This window comes from Oncorhynchus nerka, linkage group LG14, assembly GCF_034236695.1.
Source record: "Oncorhynchus nerka isolate Pitt River linkage group LG14, Oner_Uvic_2.0, whole genome shotgun sequence".
Taxonomy (NCBI): Eukaryota; Metazoa; Chordata; class Actinopteri; order Salmoniformes; family Salmonidae; genus Oncorhynchus; species Oncorhynchus nerka.
The window spans coordinates 15,956,435-15,965,135 of record NC_088409.1 but is presented as its reverse complement, the minus strand read 5'-3'; positions in this window follow the sequence as shown (position 1 = coordinate 15,965,135).

The following is an 8,701-nucleotide window of genomic DNA, read 5'->3' as shown; positions in this document are numbered from 1 at the left end:
ACGATCCAATACATAATATGGTACACTTGTCATAATTAGGTTTTAGTCTAGAGAGGCTAGAAAAGTGATCAAGATCTTCAATGAGACTGTGCAGGGATCCAGATTGTGGACTTAAGAAAAAACTTGAGTCGTCGGTATGCATTGACACTGTTTTTATCCCCTGGATTTCTAACCCTTTGATGTTCTTGTTGGATCTCATTTTAATAGCAGCATTTCAATGGCCATTATAAATAGATATGGAGACAATGGACAGCCTTGTTTTACTCCTCTTAAAGCTCAATACTTTCTGAGAAGTAACCATTATTTACTATTTTACATCTGGGGTTGCTGTACATAACTTTAACTCATTGTATAAGAGATTTGCGGAAATTAAAGTAACCCAGGCATTTATTTATAAATTCTAGTCATACATTATCAAACGCCTTTTCAAAATCTGCTATGAAGACCAGGTCTGGTATCATTGATGTTTCATAATGTTCAATTGTTTCAAGTAATTGCCGTATATTAGCTCCTATATATTGCCATTTAAAAAACCTGTCTGATCAGGATGAACAATATCTGGTAAAACCTTTTTTATTCTATGTGCTATGCATTTCGCCAGGATTTTCGATCACAACATTGAAGTGTAAGGGGCCTCCAGTTTTTTAAATGGGTGGAATGTAAATAATATACATCAAACTCATGATTTAAATTATTTTCTATTCCATTCCATTTACTCCGTTCCAGACGTTATTGTGAGCCGTCCTCCCCTCAGCAGTCTCCACTGATGCTTAGTACAGTACAGTACAGTACAGTTAAAGAGCTTGGGCAAGCAAGGGAATATCTGGAAAGCATTTTACACATAGACATCGATACTCTGATGACAGAAATAACAAATATTTCTCTCACTGGATGGCTAACTCCAATGGCTGATTAAATGATAAGGCCAGGTCACCTCCTAGGCTAGCAAGTTACTTAATTTTGTAGTAGGAAAAAGTAGGAAAATGGTGGGAACTGAGACCTAGAGGGTCCTGCTGCCCTGTCGGTGGTGAGGCTGTGCAGAGGTGGAACAGAGCCTTACTGTATGCTGCTCACTGTGCGTCTTTGACTAATGAATGTCTTACATCATATACACCCGCGCCTTATGAAAACCACCAGGAGAAATATGCTCAGATTAAATGTATTTCTTAAATCTCGGGAATGAATTGAATGAGGAAGCACATAGCTATGCAGTAGCTAGTACATTAGGAGCATACAGAGCATCTGTAATATAATGACATTTATGAAGGTTGTGCACAACTACTGTGTTAAATAAATTATTTATTATTTCATAATAATTTATAGATTGTTTCAAATTTTTTGGGGGACAGTTTTATGGCTACTGATAAAGCGTTACTAAAACACCCAGACTACAACCATGCTTCTCACCACTATTCATGCATTGATGTTCCATTGTACTGTACCTCAACTAATTACATGTACAACTAAGTTCTGAAATTAGATTACAACTCGTTAGTAAGTACATTAACTTTATGTAATTGGAGAACAATACTAGTAAATTCATGACTATTAACATTAGTACTGACTTGGAATGATGTAGATCATTGATCATTCAGCACTGGCCTCTCTTCTCACATACCCCACAGATTTAAGAACATAGACTGATGATGACCATATTTCATTGTATTTCATTGTATTTCAAATGTAGTATTCCTATGACTTTATTTAACTATAGATGCTTGACTCTGTTATTTTAATTGTTCATTCATTAATAAAAAAACATGTTTGAATGACATCATTATCCATAAGTTTGTAGGAAAAGGTGAAACTTACCTGGACAATAATTCCCTCCTGTGACTTAGTGTGTACCAGTCTTTTGCACCTCATATAGACTTCTGCCCAGGCATGAAGGAGGGAGGAGGAAGGAGGAGCGAGAGAGAGAGGGAGAGAGAGAGGAAGGGAGAGAGAGAGAGAGGGAGAGAGAGAGGAAGGGAGAGAGAGAGAGAGAGCGAGAGAGAGAGAGAGAGAGAGAGAGAGAGGGAGGGAGAAAGAGAGGAAGGGAGAGAGAGAGGGAGGGAGAGAGAGAGGAAGGGAGAGAGAGAGAGAGAGAGAGGGAGAGAGAGAAAGGACCACCACTAGAAAGAGGGTAGAGTCTGCTCCTACTTATATACCCCCATACTTGACCATACTGTTCATGCTACTCTACACTACACTTACATGTACATAAACATCTCACAGTCAACAGGTGTTGTTTTTTACTCAACGTCATCAAACCTGATGTATTACAGCCATCAATAAAAGAAAGCCTGATCCAGACACCATCTTCTAGTCTTTAAAGACTAGAGCCTTGTTCAGTCAGAAACATGTTTAGCTAGAGTGTGAAACAACAACACTACTGCATATTTAGCACACACACACATTTTGGGGGGCCCACAACCCCTCTCCGCCCCCCAAAATAATAATACTCATGTTTTGGGGGGTTGTGGTCCCCCCAGATAGCAAATGAACAAGTCATAAGCAATGCAATGTTTTTTGAATTACAGGAAATTTGCTTTAAAACTGCAAAATGTTCTCTGTGTTGAATAGCAGAAAATGAACCGCAGGTATTGGCCGGCGAGCTTGTGCCACAGACCTGCAGTACTGTCTGTGTGAATGGCGTTTCTGTTGGAGGTAATAGGTTAGAACTACAGGGGTGTTATGTAAGTGACTGAATAGCTTGCAGATCTAACAGATGCTGTATGAAGGAGGCATTGCATCTTTTACCCACATTACCACCCACCAGCCCACCTTTTGTAAACCACATACACACACTTCACGTGCGCACGCCTGCACGCACCCGTATTTGCACAATCAAACACATTTGCGTACGCAGACACACATAAACACACACAGACACAGCACAAAATGGGCACAAACATACACAAATACCCCCACACACCAACACCTGCACAAACCTGAGTGGTTATGGTACAGTACAATGGATCTTTACAACTCCCTGCCTCTTGAAAACACTCCCGACACCAGAATGTCCCCCGGACCGTTTTCAATGCCTTTATCTCAATGACCTGCACTGAAAACACACTGGAAACATACTGGAAAACTACAGCCTCAATATAATATCCCCCTTTTCTTTCATGTCCCCTATGGGTGAGACATTGCTACGTCCCTAATGGCACCCTCGTCCCTATGGGATGCAGCCAATGACTCCAGTGATAAAATTAACTGGGTCAACCTCACACACGCTCCACTTGGGTGGTCTGTTCTCAGCAGCACCTCCATCTGGTGGCAACTTCCAACAGCGACTCCGCCCTCTTTCCCCATCTCTCTCTCGCTCTCTCCATCCACATCGTTCTCCCTCTCTCCATCACTCTCTCTCTCACTCTCTCTCTAAATCTGTCTCTCCTCTCTCTAACTCACCATGGACCACCCGCCAACTGCTGACCTTGCCTTGGCATTTGGAGAATGGGTGAAACCAGACAGGCATGGCTGAATGCACTATAGACTACATCACAAGCATGTCCTGTGGTTCTGGTTCAGCAGTCGACTGCACTTTGGGAATCTTTGATTAGAGATCTTGTGGTGAAGGAAGATGTCGGTCGTTTTATCTGTACTGACGTCATTGTTATTATCGAGTCCTACTGAATGGGACCAATGACTACTCTTAATTGTGAATATGCCTACTACTTTGTTCTTGGCCTAGTTATTGGGAATCCATTTTTGTGTGGAATGTTTATACAACTAATGTGAATACAGCATCATCCAACTTCTGACACACACGAAACAGTCTGGCATTGTATAACATGTGAAGAACCACAGAGGTTTGATCAAGGTCATAAGGATAATTGACAGGTAATGACATTCTATGTAGATGATATTGTATATAGAGAAACACACCTTAGCGTTTACTGTACAGTAGCATAAACACAGACGACACAGACAACACAGACAACACAGACGACACAGACAGCCTGGTGGATGCCAGGATGCAAATTCTACATTCAAACCATTTAGGAGAAAAAAATAAACATGTATGAATTTGAGATGTGCTGAAGGTGTTTGTCGAGAAACAGCCAAATAAGGTTTGTCTGAAGTGAACATGTGTGATGTTGAGGTATGTGTGTATTTGCTTACCCTTTATTGATTCACGTTTAATGAGAAGTCTAATGGCAAAAACAGTACGGCCATTGACCTGGCTATGATTGAAGTGATGGCCAGTACTCCCATGCTGCTTACATTGGAACAGGGTTCTGACATTAAAATAATATCACCATATAAACCCTGGACTGTTCCTCTGCAGCTCCACCCATAACTCTCTCTCTCTCTCTCTCTCTCTCTCTCTCTCTCTCTCTCTCTCTCTCTCTCTCTCTCTCTCTCTCTCTTTTCTCTCTTCTCTCTTCTCTCTCTCTCTCTCTCTCTCTCTCTCTCTCTCTCTCTCTCCCTCTCTCTATCTCTCATTCACTCTCCTTTTCCCCCTCACTCCCTCTCTCCTCATCTCAATAAAGGATATCTGAACTGTTTGCTTGCTTACCTGTATGTCAGTCCCAGTGTTAGGTCTTGTAAGTTAATGATTCATCCACTGACTGACTGTCAATACAGTAGTGTGCTAGCTACCCCACCCTGACCCGAGATGCTGGGAAAGGTGGTGGGGTTGGCAGGGGGTGGTAAAGGGTAGTGGAGGTGCGGGGGGGGGGGGGGGGGGCTTACTGTGAGTACAGAGAGCTCTCTCTCTCAGGTCCTCAACTGCCTCGAGGAGAGAGAAAAAAAAACGACATACAAAATAAGCATGAAAGGGGAGGAGAGGGTGTACATGGATGGGCCTTTTTTCCCCTTCACTGTATACAGTATGTTAGAGGTAGAGTTTTACTCTCCTATATACAGTATGTTAGAGGTAGAGTTTTACTCTCCTATATACAGTATGTTAGAGGTAGAGTTTTTACTCTCCTATATACATACAGTATGTTAGAGGTAGAGTTTTTACTCTCCTGTATACATACAGTATGTTAGAGGTAGAGTTTTTACTCTCCTATATACAGTATGTTAGAGGTAGAGTCTTTCCTCTCCTATATACAGTATGTTAGAGGTAGAGTTTTTACTCTCCTATATACAGTATGTTAGAGGTAGAGTTTTTACTCTCCTTCACTGTATGTTAGTGGTAGAGTTTTACTCTCCTATATACAGTATGTTAGAGGTAGAGTTTTACTCGCCTATATACAGTATGTTAGAGGTAGAGTTTTACTCTCCTATATACAGTATGTTAGAGGTAGAGTTTTACTCGCCTATATACAGTATGTTAGAGGTAGAGTTTTACTCTCCTATATACAGTATGTTAGAGGTAGAGTTTTACTCTCCTATATACAGTATGTTAGAGGTAGAGTTTTACTCTCCTATATACAGTATGTTAGAGGTAGAGTTTTACTCTCCTATATACAGTATGTTAGAGGTAGAGTTTTACTCTCTTATATACAGTATGTTAGAGGTAGAGTTTTACTCTCCTATATACAGTATGTTAGAGGTAGAGTTTTACTCTCCTATATACAGTATGTTAGAGGTAGAGTTTTACTCTCCTATATACAGTATGTTAGAGGTATAGTTTTACTCTCCTATATACAGTATGTTAGAGGTATAGTTTTACTCTCCTATATACAGTATGTTAGTGGTAGAGTATTTACTCTCCTATATACAGTATGTTAGAGGTAGAGTTTTTACTCTCCTATATACAGTATGTTAGAGGTAGAGTTTTACTCTCCTATATACAGTATGTTAGAGGTATAGTTTTACTCTCCTATATACAGTATGTTAGTGGTAGAGTATTTACTCTCCTATATACAGTATGTTAGTGGTAGAGTATTTACTCTCCTATATACAGTATATTAGTGGTAGTTTTTACCCTCCTATATACAGTATGTTAGTGGTAGTTTTTACTCTCCTATATACAGTATATTAGTGGTAGTTTTTACTCTTCAGTATTTAGATGTAGAGTTTTATCTGTGTCTGGCCAGAAATGAGTGATATGTAATGCTGGTTGCACTTTTATCCAATTCAATTATTATTTGACTTTATATGGGGCGGCAGGTATCGTAGTGGTCAGAGCGTTGGACTAGTAACCGAATGGTTGCAAGAACAAATCCCTGTGCTGACAATGTACAAATCTGTCGTTCTGCCCCTGAACAAGGCAGGTAACCCACTGTTCCTAGGCCGTCATTGAAAATAAGAATTTGTTCTTAATGTTCTTAACTGATCTGCCTAGTTAAATAAAGGTAAAAAAATATATACACCACGGCCTAGGACAGGATAATGTCAACAGGTTTTGTTTGTTGCACAGACAGATGCATTGCTCAACTGATATTGCTCAGTTTTTGCAACCATTACAGGCCTGTGATATTGACAGTTATAGGGCAAAGGTATATTTACACTTTAGACAGACGGAGTTTGGCATTCACCCGACTGGCATTTGTGTGATAACAGCAACAGACAAGTGAAAGTTTCCAGAGTTTGTCATTGGATGAATCACATAACCAAACCAGAGCAGATACACACTTGTTTTTAAATGTAATGGTATCGGGAATCTAAGAACACACATACTGTACCATGCAAACAAAATAGCCTTAAATAACATAATTAACAGGATTGGCTTTTGATTCATGTAAATTGTAAGGTATTGTGAAATTTAAAAAGAGAATATAAAACAAAACCCACCAAACTGTTGATCCTAAAAGTGCAACTCTACTGCTTTACTTTTCCACAGAGAATATTATCATGCTGGCACTGACTAGAACACAGAGAATAGTATCATGCTGGCACTGACTAGAACACAGAGAATAGTATCATGCTGGCACTGACTAGAACACAGAGAATAGTATCATGCTGGCACTGACTAGAACACAGAGAATATTATCATGCTGGCACTGACTAGAACACAGAGAATAGTATCATGCTGGCACTGACTAGAACACAGAGAATATTATCATGCTGGCACTGACTAGAACACAGAGAATAGTGTCATGCTGGCACTGACTAGAACACAGAGAATAGTATCATGCTGGCACTGACTAGAACACAGAGAATAGTATCATGCTGGCACTGACTAGAACACAGAGAATAGTATCATGCTGGCACTGACTAGAACACAGAGAATAGTATCATGCTGGCACTGACTAGAACACAGAGAATAGTATCATGCTGGCACTGACTAGAACACAGAGAATAGTATCATGCTGGCACTGACTAGAACACAGAGAATAGTATCATGCTGGCACTGACTAGAACACAGAGAATAGTATCATGCTGGCACTGACTAGAACACAGAGAATAGTATCATGCTGGCACTGACTAGAACACAGAGAATAGTATCATGCTGGCACTGACTAGAACACAGAGAATATTATCATGCTGGCACTGACTAGAACACAGAGAATAGTATCATGCTGGCACTGACTAGAACACAGAGAATAGTATCATGCTGGCACTGACTAGAACACAGAGAATAGTATCATGCTGGCACTGACTAGAACACAGAGAATAGTATCATGCTGGCACTGACTAGAACACAGAGAATAGTATCATGCTGGCACTGACTAGAAAACAGAGAATAGTATCATGCTGGCACTGACTAGAACACAGAGAATAGTATCATGCTGGCACTGACTAGAACACAGAGAATAGTATCATGCTGGCACTGACTAGAACACAGAGAATAGTATCATGCTGGCACTGACTAGAACACAGAGAATAGTATCACGCTGGCACTGACTAGAACACAGAGAATAGTATCACGCTGGCACTGACTAGAACACAGAGAATATTATCATGCTGGCACTAACTAGAACACAGAGAATAGTATCATGCTGGCACTGACTAGAACACAGAGAATAGTATCATGCTGGCACTGACTAGAACACAGAGAATAGTGTCATGCTGGCACTGACTAGAACTCAGAGAATAGTATCATGCTGGCACTGACTAGAACACAGAGAATAGTATCATGCTGGCACTGACTAGAACACAGAGAATAGTATCATGCTGGCACTGGCTAGAACACAGAGAATAGTATCATGCTGGCACTGACTAGAACACAGAGAATAGTATCATGCTGGCACTGACTAGAACACAGAGAATAGTATCATGCTGACACTGACTAGAACACAGAGAATAGTATCATGCTGGCACTGACTAGAACACAGAGAATAGTATCATGCTGGCACTGACTAGAACACAGAGAATAGTATCATGCTGGCACTGACTAGAACACAGAGAATAGTATCATGCTGGCACTGACTAGAACACAGAGAATAGTATCATGCTGGCACTGACTATAACACAGAGAATAGTATCATGCTGGCACTGACTAGAACACAGAGAATAGTATCATGCTGGCACTGACTAGAACACATAGAATAGTATCATGCTGGCACTGACTAGAACACAGAGAATAGTATCATGCTGGCACTGACTAGAACACAGAGAATAGTATCATGCTGGCACTGACTAGAACACAGAGAATAGTATCATGCTGGCACTGACTAGACCACAGAGAATAGTATCATGCTGGCACTGACTAGAACAGGCCTCAGAAATCTAAGAAATCACATGATCTCAGGGAAAACCACAATTGCACTGACCAATGGGAGCATAGACTGTCATTGTGAAATGGAAGAATCCCTCTCCAAAGTTCCCCAGGTTTTGACCGCTTAAGCCAAACAGTTAAATAAACTGCTCTGTTTGT